Source organism: Spodoptera frugiperda, chromosome 17 (genome assembly GCF_023101765.2).
Source record: "Spodoptera frugiperda isolate SF20-4 chromosome 17, AGI-APGP_CSIRO_Sfru_2.0, whole genome shotgun sequence".
Classification (NCBI taxonomy): Eukaryota; Metazoa; Arthropoda; class Insecta; order Lepidoptera; family Noctuidae; genus Spodoptera; species Spodoptera frugiperda.
The window spans coordinates 2,995,100-3,017,306 of NC_064228.1; the positions used below are offsets into that span (position 1 = coordinate 2,995,100).

The following is a 22,207-nucleotide window of genomic DNA, read 5'->3' on the forward strand; positions in this document are numbered from 1 at the left end:
CTTACACTACAACAGACTTTCAAAAAACAGGAGTATAAACGAGGTGATTTTTAATCACTCTCTATCGCCTCACTTAAATGTTTATTCTTCCGCACATTTTTCAACCTCCGTTTAAAACGGCAGCATTTGAGGAATGCGGCGGATATCATCCAATGACTTCTCGCGCCTTGGTCGAGGTGCAAAGGAGTTTCAGACACTTACTGACTAAAAACCACCCCATTCCTACTCTTGCTTTTCGAGCCGGAGCCCCAGTAAATCCGCTAGGTAGTCCGCAGCTTCGGATTAGGCATCAGTCCTACTGGGCCCCATCTGTGGTGGTCTGATGGTTATAAAAGCTGTTAAAGATGTGTTATAAAAGCTGTTGCATAATATTCCCTTTATCCAATATCGAAACACTGCAATATCATAACAAATATTATTATGCAAAGATATAGAGATATATATCTACCGTACTCATATAAAAGTTAAGTAGTTTCCTTTCCAAGTAACTAAGATTTATAGTGTACATAAAAGTGGTTTGATGTCTTGCATATAACTATACACATAGTGGCGCCCTCTAGAGGATTATGAGTTATAGATATTTGAATGGAATGTGTGTTGTAAATGTCGTTCGCAGTGGATTGTAGTTTGTGGGTAGGCAGGAGTGTGTTATGTTGGTGTTTGTCGTATTTTTTTGGGATATATTATTGTTTTTTCAACTTATTCTAAGTTTTAGACTACATCATTGTTAGCCTATCTCAGTCGAGAGCTGGACAAAATCTTCTTCATTAGATACATTAATACAATCCTTATATATTACAAAAAGAAAATACCTTTGGCATCTATTCGTGTGATTGCGATAAACTTAAAAACTACTGAACACGTTTTTATTTGATTGTTTTATTCTTGCGGTTGCATTAGATGGTGTAAGTAAGTCTTGTAAAACGTACAATTGTATTTTTTTAAACGTTGCCTTACACTAGGATTTCAAACATGCAAGACTCGTATAACAAACATGCAAGTTCACACCCACGCTATTGTTTTGACCATACGACTGAGCAGAAAGCTGTTCATGATACAAAAATATATAATAATACAAAAATATATATAATATATAAATACTCCACATAGCTAATCAGAACTTCAGACAGAAAGACAGCAACATCCAAGTTCCAGTGCCCTAATTATTCTAGAATTCTAAATCAAACACTAGGCTCAAACGGAACGCTAAGCATTCATAATACATTCTAGTTTCAGCATTGTCTTCAACCTAGGAATGTCTAGTGCTGACAGGAGCCTGTCAGCAAAACCGCTTGCCTTCGTCTGCAATCCTAGTACTCAAGTTAGAACTGAAGAGAAATCTGTTTAGTTGCTAAAATTAATTATTATACATAATTAATTTTCTACTATGACTAGCTACTGTCTCGCGGTTTTACCTTCTCTTATTGGTCATAGCGTGGTGTTTTACAGCCTATTATAATATAACCTTTATCGTTAAATGAATTAACATTAAAACATTTTTCCAATTCAGACGTGTAGTTTTAGAGTTTAACGCGTTTAATAAAACAAACATACAAACCAATTATTCAGCTTTATAATATTGTAGGTATTTAATTATACTTATCTATTTAGATCTAAATCTAGATCTATATTTAGATCTGACAGGGCTCTGTCAGCAAAACCGTTTGTAATCGTCTGCATTGCTGGTACAATTTAAAGCAAGTTTGTCTAGTTTAATTATTCATTTTCAATTATAATTCTAACCACTGAAGGGATCGTTTTGTGTAACAGTTCATTATAGAATTAAGTTCTATGAAGTAGTACCCTTTTTTGTTTGACTAATAGCAGAAGTCTTTATGTAGATGATCCTCTCTAAGTAAATATACCTCCACGTCACTACGTCTATACGTTAGGGAATTATAATCTATAATATTTAATTAACTTTATTGAAAAATTCAATAAATAAATTAAATCTAATTAGGCACAGTAGCTCTTACAAGGTTAAATGTGACTATTATAAATGTGACTTAACTAAAAATCACGGTTTATTCACGTATATTAATGGAGAAAAGCTCTACTAGTTTCGAGTATCAGTCAATAGGCCGCGCTTCGTCGCCGCGTCCGCGGACGCTGCTCATGATGAAGAGTCCCTCTGTGGCTTGAAACTAGTAGAGTTTTGCTCCATAAAAGTACGTGAGTAAACCGTGATTTTTAGTAACTTCAGTATGTCCCACGATAGTTACAATAAAAATATAAATGTAAATTCATACGTATCGCCTATAAGTACCCACTGCTGAGCAAAGGCCTCTTCTCGCACTGAGAAGGAATGAGCATAAAATACCACGCTTGCTTTTATTAAACTCTTAAATTATATAGGTTTCTTCACCATAATTTACTTCATCGTATATCAGTGGTAACTAAATAATCTTAGAAAGCACATCATATAACTCGAAAAAAGTCACATACGTGCTTATTAAATATCGAACCGACAGAGGGACATTTTTGCTATACCTATGACCCAATTTACAACCAATAAATAAAATATACTAAGCGTCTACCTACCTGTAATATATCAGTATATTCGGCGTAAACAATAAATTACACATTACACAACGGACGAAAATAAATAGGGCGCGATATCTATTCCTGAAGCCAATAAATAATGCTCGAATTGTATTTACATCAGCGGTGTTGAATTAGAGTAATACAACGCATCGTATTGCAAGAGTGTAGGCAGATATGCACAATTTAATGTGAAATGCAATTTATCAGTTACTATAGCGACTCCAGCGCAGAACTTGTTCAAATCAGACCAGTAGTTTTCGAGATTAGCGCGTTCAAACTAACAAACTCTTCATATAATAAGTATATTATGATGAGTTAAACTACAGCGCATATCGCTGTAAATTTGTAAATTATCTATTTTAGTATATTATGTGTTTTTAAAGAAAATTAAACAATAACCTGGATGCAAGTCGAATAACCCTTGTAAAATATTATTTATCTCAAAATTATAATCTTTTGTAAAAAGTAGTCCATTCGGATAATAAAAAAGTTGATTTTTATATCACAACTATTCACTAATTAGCTACCTATTGAATTTGAGAATCGTACACGAAACTCCTTAAATACGACCATACCAATCACAATTCAGACTATTCACCCTAAGTATCAATAAACCCGAAGGACACCTAGCCCTGGAGGCTGAGGTGCACACTACTACACGTAATGCCGCTATACAATGTACATCCACTTTGCACCATTTGTGTTATAAGTTTTTTTTTAAATCGTTTATTCACTAAAAACATACATATAAAAATACATACAAAAATCGCCAAACTGTGAGTCAGTTTGTTGGCGATAATGGCGCTCTTTAATTTACAATTCTTATTCTTATATCTTTTATATTATTATGTACTTATCTACTTTAATACTTTTTTTTTTATATAAAACAAAAGCTTATCACATACATATTGTTAATATTCATATTTATCTTATATATATATATCTCCATATCTATATATTCTTAGGTACATTACATTTTTATATCCTTTAAGTAGTATTTCTTCAGTCTTTTTTTCAAACTACACATATTACTAATTTTGTTCGAGTCCCTTAAAATATCTATCTTATTAAATATTGTTGGTGTTAAATATTGCCTGGTTCTTTTGCCATAATAGTTTTTTACATGCGGTATTACAAGTTTTCGTTGAAAGTCCCGTGTAAAGGGGTTGAGCCCATTACCATACTGGGCACAATCTCAGATTCCGTGCTACCACTGAAAATTTTTCGTCAAACGAAAAAAAAACCCCAGTAATACTTTACTTGACACGGGAATCGAACCTGAGAGCCCTGCTCCGACAGCCTTGTTGGGGACCGGACAAGGTATCAGTCTGATACTTTACGGGTGCCATGGGCACATGGTGTCCATGGGCGGCGCTGATCGCTTACCATAAGGTGACTCGTTTGCCACATATTCCGTAAAAAAACCACTCGACCAACGATCTCCGATCTCCGACATCTTTAATTAATTTTGTCTGGAATTTAAAAGAGACTATGACCTCTGAGTTTGTTTCGGCATTTCTTCTCAGAGTAGTCCGATAGGAAATGCCGGCCTCATCTAGTTATTTAAGAGATTGACGTGTAAAAGAGTTACATTGTAACCTATTTGGAAAATAAATATCATTTATCATTTATCATTTGATGCAGTCTGCAACAAAACATAATAATATTTACATCATCGATACTGAAATGGAGCGGCAATTGATTTGTTAGCAAAAACACGGCAGCATTTAGTTTTCGCGCTAAATATACCGCGGCAGAGTGACGAATAAATAATGCACTGGAATTGATCGCCTGGCAACTCCAATGTTTTAATTATAAATAGTGTAGCCCGTCTTATGACTATCGACTAGTCTGGTGTACGGTACTGATATATTTGATATTTATTGAAGAAAGAAAGACATTAATTTCACACGCAAAAATAACAATTGACAAGTAAGTTCAGTTTATGCAAAGATTTGATAATCTATACTAATATTATAAAGCTGAAGAGTTTGTTTGTTTGATTGTTTGGTCGTTTGCGCCGCGCTAATCTCCGGAACTACAGGTCCGAATTGAATAATTCTTTTTGTGTTGGTCATCACGCTATAACCAATAGGAGCCGAGTAGAGCGGGGGAAACCGCGCGGAAGTAGCTAGTATATGATATTTATTGAAGAAAGAAAGGAAAAAGACATTAATTTCACGCGCAAAAAAAAAACAATTGATTCTTACAGGGGGCTGCGGACTGCCTAGCAGGTTACTGAAGCTCCGGTTCGAAAAGCAGGAGTAGGAACGGATGATTTTTCGTCAAAAAAAAACAATTATAGGAAGTTGTGAATGTTAATTTTCCAAAAAACTCAATTCAGACTGAAATCTTTATTCCACACGGACAAAATCGAGGGCAAAAGCTAGTAAATTAATAAGTAAGGTAACTGAAAATCCACCGTCACACTTCAGAAAAACAAACCTGGGGACACAGATTTAAAACCCGTATAAATTGTAATTTAGAACCTTTGTCTTTTTTCATTGTCTCAAAAGTTACTTTAGGTAAGTGCTTTTGCCATTTTAAGGGGGTTTTTCCACCTGAGATTTGCTATGCTACGTTGCTGTGGATGCGTTTTCAACCAATCATATTCATTGACACACAACTTAGCAGTGGTGGAAACGGACTCAACTATGTTTTTATATACAAAGATGCGTGCTACGGATAATTGCTTTGGATGCGTGCTATGGATGTTTGCTATGGATGGCTTCCCTACTATCGATACATCGTATACTTAAGCTACGCATCTTCCTCGCACAGCTACTTGGCGGCGGCGCATCTTCATAGCACATCTTACTTGCACAGCTACATAGCTTAGTATCAGTGGAAACGGTCACGTAGTTTCACAGCTTAGCTATTACATCTTCGTAGCATAGCTACATAGCACATCTCTGATGGAAAATCACCCTAAGAGAGGAACACTTCGAAATAGCTAATTACAAATGTACATTCATTTGTTTTGTCAATCAGCGCTAATGGACGAATCAAAAACATGGGCAGGACTACTTACGTACTAATTGGAATATATGATTCCATATAAAGTAAGTGACTTTCAACCAATACATCACGGGTGTGGTGGGTGCGTTTACAACCACATCGATAATGCCACTGTAGCTAATGGTTATAAGCTTAAGTGTGGGAGAGCTATGCTTCGGCACGAATGGGCCGGCTCGACCGGAGTGATACCACGGCCGCACAGAAAACCGACATGAAACAACGCTTGCGTTTTGTTTCGATGTGTGAGTGAGGTTACCGGAGGCCCAATTACAATCCTCGATTCTTCAACAACCCTTAAATTCCTAACTCTCAAAAGCCGTCAACGCACTTGTATCGCTTCTGGTGTTTGGGGTGTCCATGGCGATTGCTTACCAGCTTATACCATAAAAAAGAACCAAACTTCACCATTTGGTTCAAAATTGTAATTCCCTTAAAAAACTGGAAAAGTTTAAGAGAACATCTTAATTAACATACGACATATTATAATTATGAAGTAGAGCATACTCCCACGCGTACTGTTAGAGCGAGACAGCACAATTAGTTCGCACTCTTCATCTCTTCATTTGACTTTGTCTGTCTACTTATGTTGTAGGTACTTGAACATACCCGTGCACGGAGGTCTAAGTGGTATGCTTTAGCGGACTGAAAATTCTGAAAAAAAAGTTAACTTTTGTTGGCTTGGAAAAACACTGTTACATTATATTTTTTTAAATTTAAATCAAATCTTTAGCATCTAGATTTTTTTCTTAAATAACTTTCCCTCACACTAGGATTTTCTGTTGTGTCGTGGGTGCGTTTACAAACACACAAGTTCACATGACACACAGACCCGAAGCAACTATTTGTGGACTACACAAAGAGTTGTTCCATGCGGAAATCGAACCCACGACACGTTGCGCGGCAGCCACACACATTAATAAAATTTAGGGGGAAAAATCATTTTGTGAAATCCTTTACCCCTAATAATGCACTTGTGACTACTCCAGTGTTGCGAATATGTATGTGGGGATTGCTTACCATCAGGTGACCCATCTTCTCATTTGATACCATAAGCCATACATAAAGGTCTACCCAATCACCGTAACATCTTACACCTTAGACCACAAATCACTGCGCCATCTCTTTAAGTTGCTAAAGTAAATATTAGTCTTCAATTTGCCGTGTTTTCATTGTCTCCTGTTACTCACGCTTTCTATTGTAGCGTGAAGATATTATCACTCGATTGGTTATTCGTTATAAGTAAGTAAGTAACGTTTACCTGGGGTTTGTGTTATGTACTGTTATCAGTCAGCCACTGATGACTGACTGGAGAGCCGTGTTTAAACAAAGTAGCCGGCTCGACCAGAATGTTACCACGGCCTCACAGAAAATCGACGTGAAACAATGCTTGGGTTGTATTACGTCGTGTACCCGCAGCGCAAATACCCAATCTCCCCAATCCCCAAATCCCCAACCATCCGCAAATGCCTAACTAGCAAAAAAGACCGGTAACGCACTGTCACACCTCTGGTGTTTCAAATGTCCATGGGTGGTGGCGCTTGCTTTCTATCAGGTGTTCTGCTCATTTATATTGTATAGTATTAATTTTTTATTAATAACCCGAAGTCTGAAATTTTTTCCAGTATTATAGTAATAGACTCACTATAACTCATGTTCTATTACTTTACTTACATGTCTTACATGGTGCTCATAACAACACGTTAACCGCCACGTCGGACACTGGTGACAGACGCTTAGCGGAAGATTTACCTTCAACAGTTTTCTTTCGGCAGTTAATGCTTTAAGAAACTGTTTAATCACCAATTATTATATTATCGGCAATCCTCACGTAACTGTTTGACGAGGAACTCGACTAGTTTAACTCGAAAGGAGTTGTTTAATCACATTATAATTATACACCCTCCCAAAAACAATGATAGTGCAATCCAATGGATTTAACATCCAAAACTTACGAGACAAAACGCCACTACTTCAGACTAATATTCAGCAAGACAGTGGACAGTGGACAGTGGACAGACTCCACTATAATAAACATTGTGCATCTGACAAGCCTTTGAAATTGAGAAACGACTGTCGTAGATTGTCTGACAGCCCGGACTGTCGGCTTCCCGTACTGTACTAAGTTTAGAGAAGTTTGGACTTCGTTTGGTAACCTCGTATACCTATGTCAGTAAGACTATATAATACATTACTAGCAAACCCGGCGAACTCAGTTTCGCCACCAATAATTTTCTCTGTTTTCCTGCTTATCTCTTATTTTTTTTTTGAATTTTCTTTACTATAAACCTCACGGAGCCTGAGACGCGTTCTGGAGTCTGAGTCTGGAGTCAGGAAGGAAAACCCAACTCATTTTTATATTATAGATTTCAGAAGCAAATCTTTCTAGATCTACGAAGTGACGAGTGAAAGGAGGGTAAGGAGGCCTTTGCCCTGCAGCAGGACGACCATGGCTGAAAAAGAAATTTTAATGCTAGCTAGCAAAGGAGTTGTTTTAAACATCATAATCATTTTTATATAGCGTTACAATCACTCTGCATTATAATTTTTTAAAAGAGTAACGAATCGAATTTCTACTTAGTTCTTCTCTATTCATAACTACACTTTGAAACGAGCACCTAGCTTCACTGACGGAAAGACTGACAGACTATTATTTATTTCTTTATTTGTTGACATTTGAAAAGTACCTAAGTATGATAGTCAAATAAATGCTTTGATTTTGCCTTTGACTATCATAGCATCAGTCTCCTTCTGTTACTTTGAAATCAAGCAAAGCGACCTGCATATTTGTAACTCCTCTAGTCGTAATGGAAGTTTATAGAACGTTATAATCTTTTATAACCGTCCATAAAAACAAAAATTAATTAAATACAAACCACATCTCTTGTTCCACGTAAAACAATGGCATTGTATCCAGAAATAATTAGGCTTACGGCCGCCGCGAACTAATTAGGAAAAGTCCAAGCGAAAGACTCCATACAACTGTTTGTATTAAGCTAATTACACATGGTGGCAGTCGGAGATGGATAGCTAAAGTTAAGCAAGCCCGCTTTACCGGCAGTTATCAAACTGGGCCAAAGTTCGGCCAAACTTAGACGAAATTACGACCGAAGGCATTTCACAAATGATTTTATTTTATATGCTCGTTCGTAGAGATGGTAAAGTTTTGCTATTCGTGGAAGGAAAAGTATTGATAAGTCTTTCTTTTCTTACTTTCCAATTATATGATGTAGCTTTTAGTTTGGGAAAGCCATGCTAAGACACGAATGGGCCGACTCGACCGGAGTGATACCACGGCCTCACAGAACAACGACGTGAAACAACGCTTGCGTTGTGTGAGCGAGGTTACATGAGGCCCAATTACCCCGCTTCCCAATCTCCAACAACTAACCTCCTAGCCCCCAAAAGACCGGCAACGCACTTGTAACGCCTCTGATGTTTCGGATGTCCATGGGCGGCGGCAATTGCTTACCAACAGATGATTTCTATTTTACGACACCTAATTGAACCACTAGTAAAGATCCCGATTTGGTAATGACCCAACCAAATTCTATACATATTATCTACATATATTCATAATAAAACATTAGCATTCATTGGTTTGTAAAACGTATATTACCTATTCAGTGATAATAATAGGTGTGACGAAGATACGGGTCGCCCTATTTCAGGCACATTAGGCCTTAGGGGATAGAGGGTCAAATGGATATTACCTTTATTTGTTACCATTGTGAAGTAATATGTTACTATTTGTCACTGATGGATTGATTGATGGCTGGGTAGAATATATTTTTTAACCACCTCTGTTATTTATTTATTTATTGAACACTTTATGCACATGAATGTGTACAAAGGTGGGCTTAATGCCGTAGGCATTTTCTAACAGCCAAACCTTTTAAGTGTGGGAGAGCCATGCTTCGGCACGAATGGGCCGGCTCAACCGGAGTGATACCACGGCCGAGCAGAAAACCGACGTGAAACATCGCATGCGTTATGTTTCGTTGTATAAGGTTAGCGGAGACTCAATTACTCCCATTCCCAATCCTCCCAATTCCCGATTCCCCAACTATCCTTAAATCCCTAACACCCAAAAGGCCGGCAACACACTTGTAACGCTTTTGGTGTTTCGGGTGTCCATGGACGGCGGCGATTGCTTACGAAACTAAGAGAAATTCCTTTTTCTTTTCTCTTAGTTTTTTTTTTATTCACGCTATGTGAACCCACATTTATATTTTGAAAAAATCGTTAAAGTTTACAATTTAAACTCTGAAATCAGAATAACATCGCAGATCGCAGACTAATTATATTATTGTTTTATTTCAGGTAATTAAGATCAGTCCGTCTGGCTGGCGGGGTCAACGCCCTGAAAACACCCAACCAAGGTAGATTTAAAATACTGAGCTCACTTTTTGGTTTCAGTCATAAACAGTTTAAGGTACCATAAAAAGGTTAACTAACCTCTTTGGGTGTAAAATAAAGAGATTGGATGGATGCTTTCGTTTTCGTCTGGGTTTTATAGACGTTTTTGAACAAAATAGAATATATTTTAGGTATTTTTTTTTGCAATGTTTCAAAGTTAGGTTGGATTTTTAGTTTATACTGTTTCGAATTTTTGGTATTTAATGGGTCGACGTTTGGCCACTATCTCGCCTGGTGGTAAGCGATGATCCACGTCTGCCTATGAGCAACCTATTCGCTCGAATCTTGAAGACACCCAGGTTGTACCCATCAGGAAGCACAGACTCTGGCGAAGAATTCCACTCCTTAGCGGTTCGCATAAAGAAGTTTGAAGCGAAGCGCTTCGTGCGAGTGGGTGGGATATCTATGATGGAAAGGACTAGGGGGAATCAAGTTGTGTAATTCCCCCGTACACTTACTGAAATGTTTAGTATGTATAGGTAGGTTTGTCTGTCAATCACGTCTTCTTTAATCTCGAGTACATTTTGTACTAAGATTAGAATTCAAGACAGACAGACTGACGGACATGTTTATTTGCGTATCATACTATCATAGTGTTTAGGTATTAGGTCAAATAATGCGTTTATAGTAGAAATTCAGATAAACAATTTTCTTTCGATTTGTTACACAATCAGAAACATAGACTAAATAAAATAAAATTTAGTAAACAGAAGCTACAGAAATTCTCTGTTTCGATTCTTGAGTCTTCCAGTTTTCATTTTTGGGGCGTTATTCGCAAGAAAATAAATCTATTTAATCCGTCACAGATACAACGAAATAATGTTTAGGAGTGGGAGCAAATACGTAATTTCTACATTTAATACGACACGTATAACTGCAAAGCGATATATGGATATCTTCGCAAACGTCTGTTTCCGTGAGAAAATAAAAAATACGTGTCTAATGTTTTTAAAATAATCTACAAGACGGACATTAAAATAAAAATAAATCATCTACCCTATTCTCTTTCAGTTTAAATTTTTGGGACATTATTCGCAAGATTGCCCTTTTTAATGATATTACGCAATAGAATTCTAAATTTCTTTCCCTGGCTAGCTACAATCACTCAAATATCACTTCAGTATCACGGCTCCATCACGAGCAACTAGAGTGACCACACAGCCTGGCCTCGACAAGACGTCTGATTACATCGACATGTAGTTTGCCGATAGCATTCACCGCGACCCAAAGTGCGTCATGAAAGAAGCCATTGGTTCGTCAGTTATTGTGTACGGTGACCATGGGTTTTGGATTTTGTTGGATAAAAAATGTTTGTTAATTTTTTTGGGGTTATATGTTGAGATTGAAATAGAAAAATAATAATCTACTTAGTCCGTCAGTTAGGTAGTGAAAAAATATTAGACACGTATTTTTTTGGCGTATAAGATAGCAATACTTAGATAAAACGAATCAAAGTTTAGGAGTGGGAGCAAATACGTCATTTCTACGTATAAAATGTATCTAGAAGTGACGTTATGCGATATTTCAAAACGAAATATCTTCGAAAGTATTTGTTTCCGTGAGAAAACAAAACATACTTGTGTAATATTTTAAAATAATCTACAAGACGGACATTAAAATAAAAAATTTGTCATCTACCCTATTGTAACCAACAAGATAGTCAAAACACGAAATCATACAATAAAAAATAATGTAAGTACAATCACGGAAATAACCACAAAACGAAAAAACCATTGAAACTCAGATTATAACCATCAAGGCTTACTCAAATACCGATTAAGATAATTACAATAAAAACCGTACCGTGTAATCAAATGAGGCTGTAAAATGGAATGACTAAGGAATTAATTCTAAGTGTGGAGATTGCACGGCTGAAGGGGTAAAGATGGCCATTGTCGACATTTCCCGTACCGGTCTATTATAGCCTTTACGGCTATTGTTTCAGTTATCTTTTAAGGCTTGGGCCACACTACTGTTCTTAGCGCCGTAAAACCGCGCGTAACATACGTAGGTAAAGTCTGCACAGTTAAAAAAGCTTGAAATAGCCATACTGTCTCTATACTGAATAGACACAGTAGCTATTGTTACTATAACTTTCGTGAGACAAGCTAAATCAATTATTATGTTATAAGCTTAATCACGTTACTGTTTGACGAGTAACTCGGCTAGTTTCATGCTCTGCTAGAGGCTCATATTCATGAGCAGCATTTGAAATCATACCATTCCAAGGCTTGAAACTAGTCGAGTTCCTCGTCAAATAATTTCGTGAGTAAGCCGAAAAGATAATAATATAGTGTAAGCTTAATTATTAAGCTTACACTCAATTTTATAATCATTCATCGGCTCAAACTGCTTACGGCAACTTACCCAATAACTTACCCCTCGATCAGATCAGAAGAAGGAATGTAGTCAGTAAGTGTCTGACATTCCTTCACGCATCAGCCAGAGAGAATGGAGCCATTTGATGATTTCTCCCTTCAAACTCCACCACTAATTTCTCCATGTATTATAAATTTTCGCGGTCATTTTTTAATCAATCCAGAAAATAAAACGGTATGTGTAACCTTTTGCATTCGTTTTCATGTATCACAAACTCGCGCGTCTAAAAACCGCTGCAGTTTACCGCTAGTGTGGCCCTACCCTTATAGCCATTGTTTTAGCTATCTTTAATGCACACTTAATTGAACAATAGGCTGGTGTCGGGAAAGATAGGATGGGACGGATTTATACGGCAGTTCGGTTGATTTGGTTAAGATTCTGAAAATAAGGACTTTTTGATCAACATTAAAATGTATCTGTTCGTTATTGTGAATGAAAAGCAGAATGTTTTTCGATTAGGTAATGGTGTCTACTGGGGTGTTGTTTAAAATGTTGTTTCTGGAAATAGCTGTTAATTGCATCTATACATATAATAAAATCGTAGAAAAGTGCTGTCTGTACATTGAAAATAAAAATAAAAAAAATAGCAGGGGTTATTGTTATGTCGATGTCGAACCCAAAAATGTAATTAACTTTTTTTTTGTCTGTTTGTCTGTTTGTCTGTTTGTCTGTTTGTCTGTTTGTCTGTTTGTCTGTTTGTCTGTTCGTCTGTGCGCGCTAATCTCAGAAACGGCTGATCCGAGTTGGATGCGGTTTTCACGAATATATTGTGGGATGCTTAAATTTACATTTAGTGTTTGTTTCATGTCAATCGGTTCATAAATAAAAAAGTTATGTCAAATTAAAGAATCACGTCGAACATTCTATGCTTATACCATTAATCTCCGCAACTATTTGACGGATTTGGTTGAAATTTGGTACAGATATAGTTTAGAACCTTAGAAAGGACATAGATATATTTTTATTTCAAAAATCAAAAAATAAAATAAAAATAAAATAAAAATAAAATTAAAATAAAATAAAAATAAAATAAAATAAAATAAAAATAAAATAAAATAAAATAAAATAAAATAAAATAAAAATAAAATGAAAATAAAATGAAAATAAAATAAAAATAAAATAAAATAAAAATAAAAATAAAAATAAAAATAAAAATAAAAATAAAAATAAAAATAAAAATAAAAATAAAAATAAAAATAAAAATAAAAATAAAAATAAAAATAAAATAAAAATAAAATAAAAATAAAATAAAAATAAAATAAAAATAAAATAAAAATAAAATAAAAATAAAATAAAAATAAAATAAAAATAAAAATAAAATAAAAATAAAAATAAAATAAAAATAAAAATAAAAATAAAAATAAAAATAAAAATAAAAATAAAATAAAAATAAAAATAAAAATAAAAATAAAAATAAAAATAAAATAAAAATAAAATAAAAATAAAAATAAAATAAAAATAAAATAAAAATAAAATAAAAATAAAATAAAAATAAAAATAAAATAAAAATAAAATAAAAATAAAATAAAAATAAAATAAAAATAAAATAAAAATAAAATAAAAAATAAATTTATTCCGGACATACAGCGCCATCTATTGTTCAATTTCGTACTTATAGTACGGAATTGAACAATGTCGGGCTGTTCCTATACTCCGTAGATAGATGGCGTTGATCGCGCAATGGTGTAATTACAATTGTTCAGTTCATGTTATTGTTTTAATTCATTGGAAATTTGTTTTTACAAAATAGTAAAAAGCAATGAAAAATATAACATAATACAACTTTTAGTACAAAGAAAACGCTCTAACGGAGTATAGATAATTCTATGTCGATCGTTACACGACTTCGGTTCATGTTATTGTTTTAATTCATCGAAAAAAAGTTAACAAATAGTAAAAAGGTATGAAAAAAATTATATCAATATAATTAAACTTTTAGTACAAAGAAAATGCCCGAACGGAGTATAAATAAATAATCCAAGTTGTCTTTATCCTCGATAGATGGCGTTGGGAACGAAGTAGATTGCGCTATGGTTTTGTTACAATTATTTGGTTGGGTATCGGCCGAGCGCTTCGGTACTATTGTAGAAAATGTGTATTATCAGTCGTATGATTATTTGTCTGTAGTGGTCCTGCTGTTTCGTATATTCTAAATTGGTTTCGTTGTATTTGTCAATTAATAAGTTTATTTGTTGGGTTTTCCTGGTTTTCTGGTTAAACTTTTTAACGTAGGTTTAGTTTGATATCGATTATTAGTAGTTACTGTAGTTAGTTTTTTTAATAAAATTGTAAGTCTAATTTATAAATTAATTAGATTAGATTTAAGTCGTTTCTTTTAAATTATTTAGTTTAAGCTTGGTTATTATAGCATAAAGGATAGGTTCTAATATAATTTCTTTTTTAATTGTTATAAATTCGTAATTCGTAGCTTTCTTTAGTTTTAAGTTAGTTTTCATCTTAAGTTCGGAAAGATTATAATATTTCTTTAGTTAAACTATTTTGTCCGTTTTTAAACTATTTTTTCAATGCCCTAAGTGAGTATACATCTATTAAAATCAAACGCAGAGCTCATTATGTTGATTTTTGAAGAGTTCCCTGGAATATCTTCCACATCTCATTTTTGAAAAGATCCCGCGAGATCGGGAACTAATCATCATCATCATCAGCCTATAGCTATGGGAACTATGTGGTTAAAACCAAAAATTTGCCGGAAGTCACTATTCCACGCGAACGAAGTCGCGGGCAAAAGCTAGTCCTTAAATATAAATAAATAACTTAATGTGCTACCTTAAGAGATACAATAATACAATACAATGTTGCCATGTGGCAGGACTGACGCGAGTAGCGGGTTTAATTCCCGTGTGTTAACTCTTTGTGTGATCCACAAATTGTTGTTTCGGGTCTGGGTGTCATGTGTATGTGAACTTGTATGTTTGTAAACGCATCCACGACACAGGAGAAAATCCTAGTGTGGAGCAACGTTAAAAAAAAGAAATATTCAATTCTCATCAGCCATACCCATTGCCATTTACTGGGCACAAATCCAGACTCAAGCTACTAAGGTTAAAGAAAAAATTTGTAAAAACCTGATGAAACCGACGCCCTTATAAAAAAACCGCAATTAAAGACGCACTTCTTTTCGATTACTTGACCAAGAGGCAGGCACTACAAACACCTCTTAAAATACGTTCTTTAAAACATCGCCCTCTTGTAATCACATAGAAAAGAAACGTGAACATCTCCCAAGTGGAAAAAAGCGTAGAAAATACGTGACGTAAAAAAATACAGTTGAAATAGCACCACGCATTGTCCAAGCGTTAATTCTCGTGTATAAATACTGTTTTACCTTTTATTCTATTGAACACTTTTGGAGTGATAATATGAAGTTTACATACAAATAAATATGGATAGAAAATCCCAACAAACAATAGTTGACCAGAAAGCACGATCACCTCACCTGGTCGAAGGATTCTTCTTTACTTAGGGATATTCACTCTCTGTTCCCTAAAACAGGATAAGTAGAAGCTTATTTTTAGTCAGTAAGAGTCTGACGCTCCTTCTTGTCTCACCCAAAGCAAGAGAATTAATTGGATGATTGAAAATTCACGGTTTACTCACGTACATCAATGATAAGCAGCTCTACTAGTTTCGAGTCACAGAGGAACTTTTGATCATGAGAGCTTTTCTCTATTAATGGATGTGATTAAACTGTCATTTTCTGTTAGTTAATAATTAATAATATAAAATATAAGGCCGACAACGCACCTGTGATTCCTCTGGTGTTTCAAGTGTCCATGGGCGGCGCTAATCGCTTACCATCAGGTGAACCGTCAGCTCGTTTTTCCCTATTCCATAAAAAAAAACACATTGAATTAACAGATCAAACTAAATACACAAACAGACAAATAGTTTGATAAAGCCTTGATGACTAGCGGTTAACTCCAAGTAATACCTACCCACGCTATAAGTACTCGTATTGTGATCAACTATTGATGAACAAAACTTTCTATAAAGCTAGTTGTTTTGTTTGAGAGTTTCATATCGTAAAGCTAAGCCGTATTTAACCGTCTGTCTTGTTAACTGACAGATATTGATCCGAGGTTACCAGGATTAATTAGTTAATTTGATCTTTAAGTCGGTGACAATATGGTTGGATGTTGCTGAAAAGCTGTTCAAGAAAAATATTTTATACTTTTTTGTAGTAAGAATAATTATTGTATCAGTAATTGCGTTATATATGTAACTAAAAACGGCTAACCTTACTTTTATGGTCACAAAATAATATAGAACAAAGTAAAACACAGTAAATATAACGAAAAAAAAATATATCTCTTTTGAAACATACTAAATTAATTATTATCGGCTTACTCACGTAACTGTTTGACAAAAAACTCGACTAGTTTCAAGCTGTCGCTGCTAATGAATATGAGCCTCTAGCATGGCTTGAAACTATTCGAGTTCCTCGACAAAAGCGAATAAGCCGATAACATAAGTTAAAAAAATAGAAAATCTTACTTTACTACTCGTCTTCAGTTCTCGTAAATAAAAAAAAGATGTAATATCTTTTATCTTCCAATAAAATAATCTACACAAAAAAAATACTTAACAATAACAAAGAGAAAAAAAATACACGAAATCCGTTCAGTTCATTAATTGAACCAAAAAAATAATTAAACAAGATAATTATTTTTAACGAACAAAATACCGACAGAGTAATCTACTCATTATTATTTTTATCCTCGACAAAATGCTCTCAAATAATGTTCTAAACAGGAAAAAATCGTAGCCATTTTCGGTAAAACTTCCACTGACATTTTCCTCAAAATTGTCCCGATTTATCCGTCCGAAATTGTTGTCACATGAGTACACGAGTGGTGCGGGACTGAGTTGATTAATACCCAGGGACGAGTCCAAACGAACCACCCTTGAGATAGTGCTTGTCTCAGAACTACGATGTAGTGGAGGCGACAGTTTTTGTTAAAAAAATTGGTATATATTATATTTTATAAAAACGTTGCCCCAAACTATTGTTAAAAAATGTTAATAGTTAGCTTCTTCTTTGTGTTTTCTAGATCATAATATCTACCCTTTTTCCAAATTTCATTCCCATCCGAAGGGATGTCCTGGATGGATATGATAAGTGCTGAAGAGCACTTTTAACATGTTTGGGTAACAAAACATACACACAAACTTTCACATTTATAATACTAGTAAGTTTACAGATCCCAGACATTAGGGGATACTTACAAGAACAAGAAAATTCTGAGTTCCCATGATTAATTAGTAAATAAATCATTACGTATTTTAGAAATTTATTTCGAAAATCTAAAACCATAGCATAGTATTTTGGCACACAAACCTTGACTTATAAATAACTTAAGTAATTCGATAATAATTCATAATAGGTCTTAATTAGAGACGAAGTTGCTTGACGACCGGCATCTTCAGTCAAAATAAAACAGCCAAAATACTTAATCAATACTCCTACCTTAACGCTGACTGAATATTTCCATCTCTATATACCAAAATCGTAGACCAAAAGTGACGTACGAACTACGAACGTCGCACAAAGCGTTGTATATAAGTGACATCAATTTGTCTTGTCCCTATGTGTCCTTTGTTGCATCTGTTTTCTTGGATCCTTGGCTCTCGTCTCCCAGTCGTTCGTTAACCCCACAGAATCTAAACTAGCCACAAAATTTATTAGTCATGCTCCACTGCTCCCACTTTTACGATAGGTACCGAACGTGTAATGCGATTGTGAACTTGTTCAACGTACTACGTTTCAATTGGGAATTTTTCGTACGGAATGGGAAATAATTCCCATTCGATACGCTGCTCTTGCGTAACGATATGGAATTAAATTTGTGAAACATTTTAGTTGTATGATATTGACTTTACGTTTCGAATATCAGAGAAATGTAATAGTTGGTTGGGTTATATGAAAAAATGTGTTTTATTCATATTTTAATACATTCAACAGTAACGATAACGTATTTTTTTATGGAATAAGCAGGTAAACGAGCTGACGGATCACCTGATGGTAAACAATTGCCGCCGCCTGCCGCTGCGTTGCCGGCCTTTTGAGGAAAGGAATTTAAGGATTGTTGTAGTATCAGGGATTGGAATGATTGGTAAGGGGGATAATTGGGCCGCCAGCAACCTCACCCACGCAACGCGAGCGTTATTTCACGTCGGTTTTCTGTGAGACACGTAATGCTGCACGTATTTTCATTGCACATATGAAGTAAAATAACGTAGTACTTAACTACAGTATCTATCAACACTATGAAAATATTCTCTCAAACTAAAAACCACACAAACACTATCTTGACACCAACGACTAGACACTTGCCCTTTTAACAAACCGGCAAATAAAGGCGAGAATCGTAGCAAAAACAAAATTCCCAATCGCATAACCGACTTTTCATCCTAATCGCCTTAAAGAAGGACCCTCGACGATCTAATCAGAACTTCAGACGGTTAAGTCCTTACGAAGCTAATGCGGAGAGTTCTTAAGTCTATTTTCCCAGCAGTGGCGTACCGATTAGTATTCTCTAGTTGTCGAGAACAAAAACTCAAAGGGTATCGCTTGTAATAGTAGTAACTGATGTTTTTAAGTGTAGTTGTAAAAGTCGTGTGCTTTTTATTGCTGAAGGTATATCTTTAGGTTTTCTTTTCCTTCATATAACATCCTTTGTTATAACAACATTAATTAATACTGCACGTGCAATCAATTTGGGAATCGAACGTAGGACCCCGTGTTTGTTAGTCGTACTTGCCATTACTTGATCTAAGATTATATTTATTAAGAACTAGATTAGATACTAAAAACCAACAAATCAACATAAATGTGGAATAAGCTGTCGTCGACGGTATTTTCGAAACGATACGACCTTCAAACCTTTCAGAAAAAAGAGTATTCTTTTTTAAAAGGCTGGCAACGCACCTGTTTTACCTCTGGTGTTACGGGTGTCCATGGCCGGCACTGATCGCTTACCATCAGGTGACCTGTTTGCTCGTTTGACCCAATAAAAAAAGACATTATGTTGATTTGCAGTAAATTGTAATAAACAAAAGAAATGGTCGATATCCACTTACTTTAAAAACGATCTTCACAATACAAATCTAAGAATAGTCGTACCGTACATTTGAAAATCGCAAGACATTTTATTTCCCTGTTTACTTCGCGCGGGACTTTTTTCTTTCTAAGAACAATTTATTGTGCACATTACTTAGGATTCTGTAAACGTTTTCTTCCCCTTACAAATGTGTTACGTATGTATTAAAATATGAGACCGCGTGTATGTTTCGTACAATTCCATTTTTATGCCATTAAGGTAAACGCAGCTATTAACGACCCATCGAAAATCTGCAGTTATTACCGACCTATAAAAGTTTTTCGAAATCTTTACGTTTCCAGAACTATTCTAGCATAGGTAGGCAAAGTTACACACGCGTTTATTCCTTGAGCATCGTATACTTTTACGTTACTGTGAGTAGCTGTGCAGAAAATAGATAAAATACGTCATTTACTACGGGGCAGCGTGGACGCAGGACATGGCGTACTGTTCCCTTGTTCCTTCAAGTAAGTACGTGACTTTTCTATTTAAGACATTTATACAAACAAATGACGTCTATACTTTATCTTATATTACTAAATGTATTCATTTAAGTGTCAACTTTTGATTTCTTACGACATTTTATTAATAAAAAGTAATTTAAAACGATAAAACTTTAAATTAAAACGGGGCGGTGTTAGCTTCATCAGTTTTAGTCGTGGCAGCTATCAACGACCCATAAGTCGGCAATGGCAGCAACGTAACTTTTCATTTTATTTTTCTTTTATGTTATTTTATCACACTAACACAAGTATTTTTAAGAACCAGTTTAAATCTAAGCTATCAGTCTTTATAAAAATCTATTAGCGACTAAACTTTTTTGTCTAGTTTTTACCTTTTAGCGTTGTCAATTTAACCAAAGTTATGATATTTTTCGAGGATTGATATTGAATAGTTACAGTACAAAATTATTGTTTTTGTGTTTAAAACAGTGTGCATTTGTTCATATTTTTTGTTACATTAATCGACTATAATCTAGTTTTTACTCCGAAGGTCCATTGAATTTAAATAACCATTTTTTTATGAGTCGGTAATACAATTTATGTTTATACTTACATACTTTATTACCGATCCATAAGGGTCGGCAATACCAACTATAAGATGCTATTACCGATCGTATATAGATTAATTAATTTCTCACCTACTTTTATAACATAATAGGTACCTATTAATCAATGCTACTTCTAGGCTAAAGCAACATTAAACATACAATTTTTTTTTTCCAGAAGTATGGAGCCACAAAAGCAGCAAAGTGTCGCGTGCTTTGTAACAGTGAGTTAGAAAATGAATCTACAAAAGGGCATGAACATTCTAATAGTACCTACTTTAATTAATGATAGAGATTCTCTTGAAACAGAAACTACCGTACGTCTGTTAAAGTCAGACTCTGCATGAGAGCTTGCACAACACATTTTAAAGTTTATAATTATTTAGCTCATAAGTTCGTTACTAAGAAGTACCAATTTGTTTTATTAAAAAGAACGACAATAAAAAAATACGAATAAGTATTTGCATTTTTATTTTGTTGTATTTTATTAAGACGGTAATCATCATCACTAGCTTATATACATGCCATTACTGGAAAAAGGCCTCCTATCATACACGATCGGGAATAGCTGCATAAAAATCGTTAATAGCTTCACAGCCGTTTTTATGGGTCGGTAATTGCAACAATCGACTAAGTCACATTATAAATTATTTTTTACAAGATAATCCTCTATTTAAATCTATTTGATTCAGTAAATACATATTTTATACATAACACTAGCATATAAAATGAAACTATTAGTTTTTAGAGGAACCAGTGTACTAAAAAAATATGGTTGATTTTAAAATTGTCTTAGGGGGGTCGTTAATACCTGCGTTTACCTTATTCCCTTTGTAATGGTAGAATTAGATTTGATTTGTGAACATGATCTTTCAAGTTGAGGCTTTGAGTAAAATCTATTATTAGATAGAGAACTGAGTGTAATGGTGGGTATCTAAATTTCCATTCTATTTAACTATGTAAATGCAGAAGACGAGAATTGTATAAATCTGAACAAAACTCCGAATATGCTGAAAACTGCGAAATACAAAACTCAAAATTATGTATTTCAAATAGACTGGGAAAGCACATTAGAACATCAAAGCAAATATGTCTGTCTATTGGTCAGTCCTCTAATGAAGCTGTACTCCTTTCAAAGTGTAGATTCTTATGGAAAAGAACGAAACTCCATAGGTTGCTCTTTTTCTCAAGAAATAATTTATTGTAACCAAGACTTTGTGGTCGACATCACTATAAGTATATTAATTAAAGCCTAAATTCTAAACGATAACATCTCCACCCCACAAATCCAATTTCATTAAACAATCCCATTTCTTATCACTAAAGCAGCAAAACAATTCATTTCAACACAAAATAAACGAGCAGACCAAACAAGTAACATCATTACACGACCAACTTTAAAACGAATTCTTTTATCTTCCTGTCACAATGTAAGGAGCCATTATTATGTAGTTCCAATTCTCACTAAGCCGTCTGTTTTTCGTATTTTTTCGAGCAAACTCGGAGAGAAAAGAAATCTCGACTGTTCGAGACCCGTGCAACGCTATTCATGTTCTCTCTTTTGTTTTAACATCGATTCAGGGATCTGGATAAAGATCTCATTAACTAGTTTTCAATGGACATTCCAACTAAGGAACTTCAATAGGTTGATTACTATGCCCACTGAGCTCAATCTGATCCC

The 22,207-nt window shown here is 34.7% G+C and overlaps 1 protein-coding gene across 2 annotated transcripts in view; it reads left to right on the forward strand.

The window, feature by feature from the left end:
* Positions 1–22,207, forward strand: part of LOC118276693 (sex peptide receptor) — a 320,099-nt gene that overhangs the window by 170,329 nt on the left and 127,563 nt on the right. The window contains exon 5 of one of the 2 annotated variants that reach the window (XM_050699791.1): positions 9,883–9,941. The exons of the other annotated variant lie outside the window; for it this stretch is intronic. The gene's annotated coding sequence lies outside the window, so the exon portion shown is untranslated. The remainder of the gene's footprint in view (positions 1–9,882; positions 9,942–22,207) is intronic. 2 annotated transcript variants of the gene reach the window in all.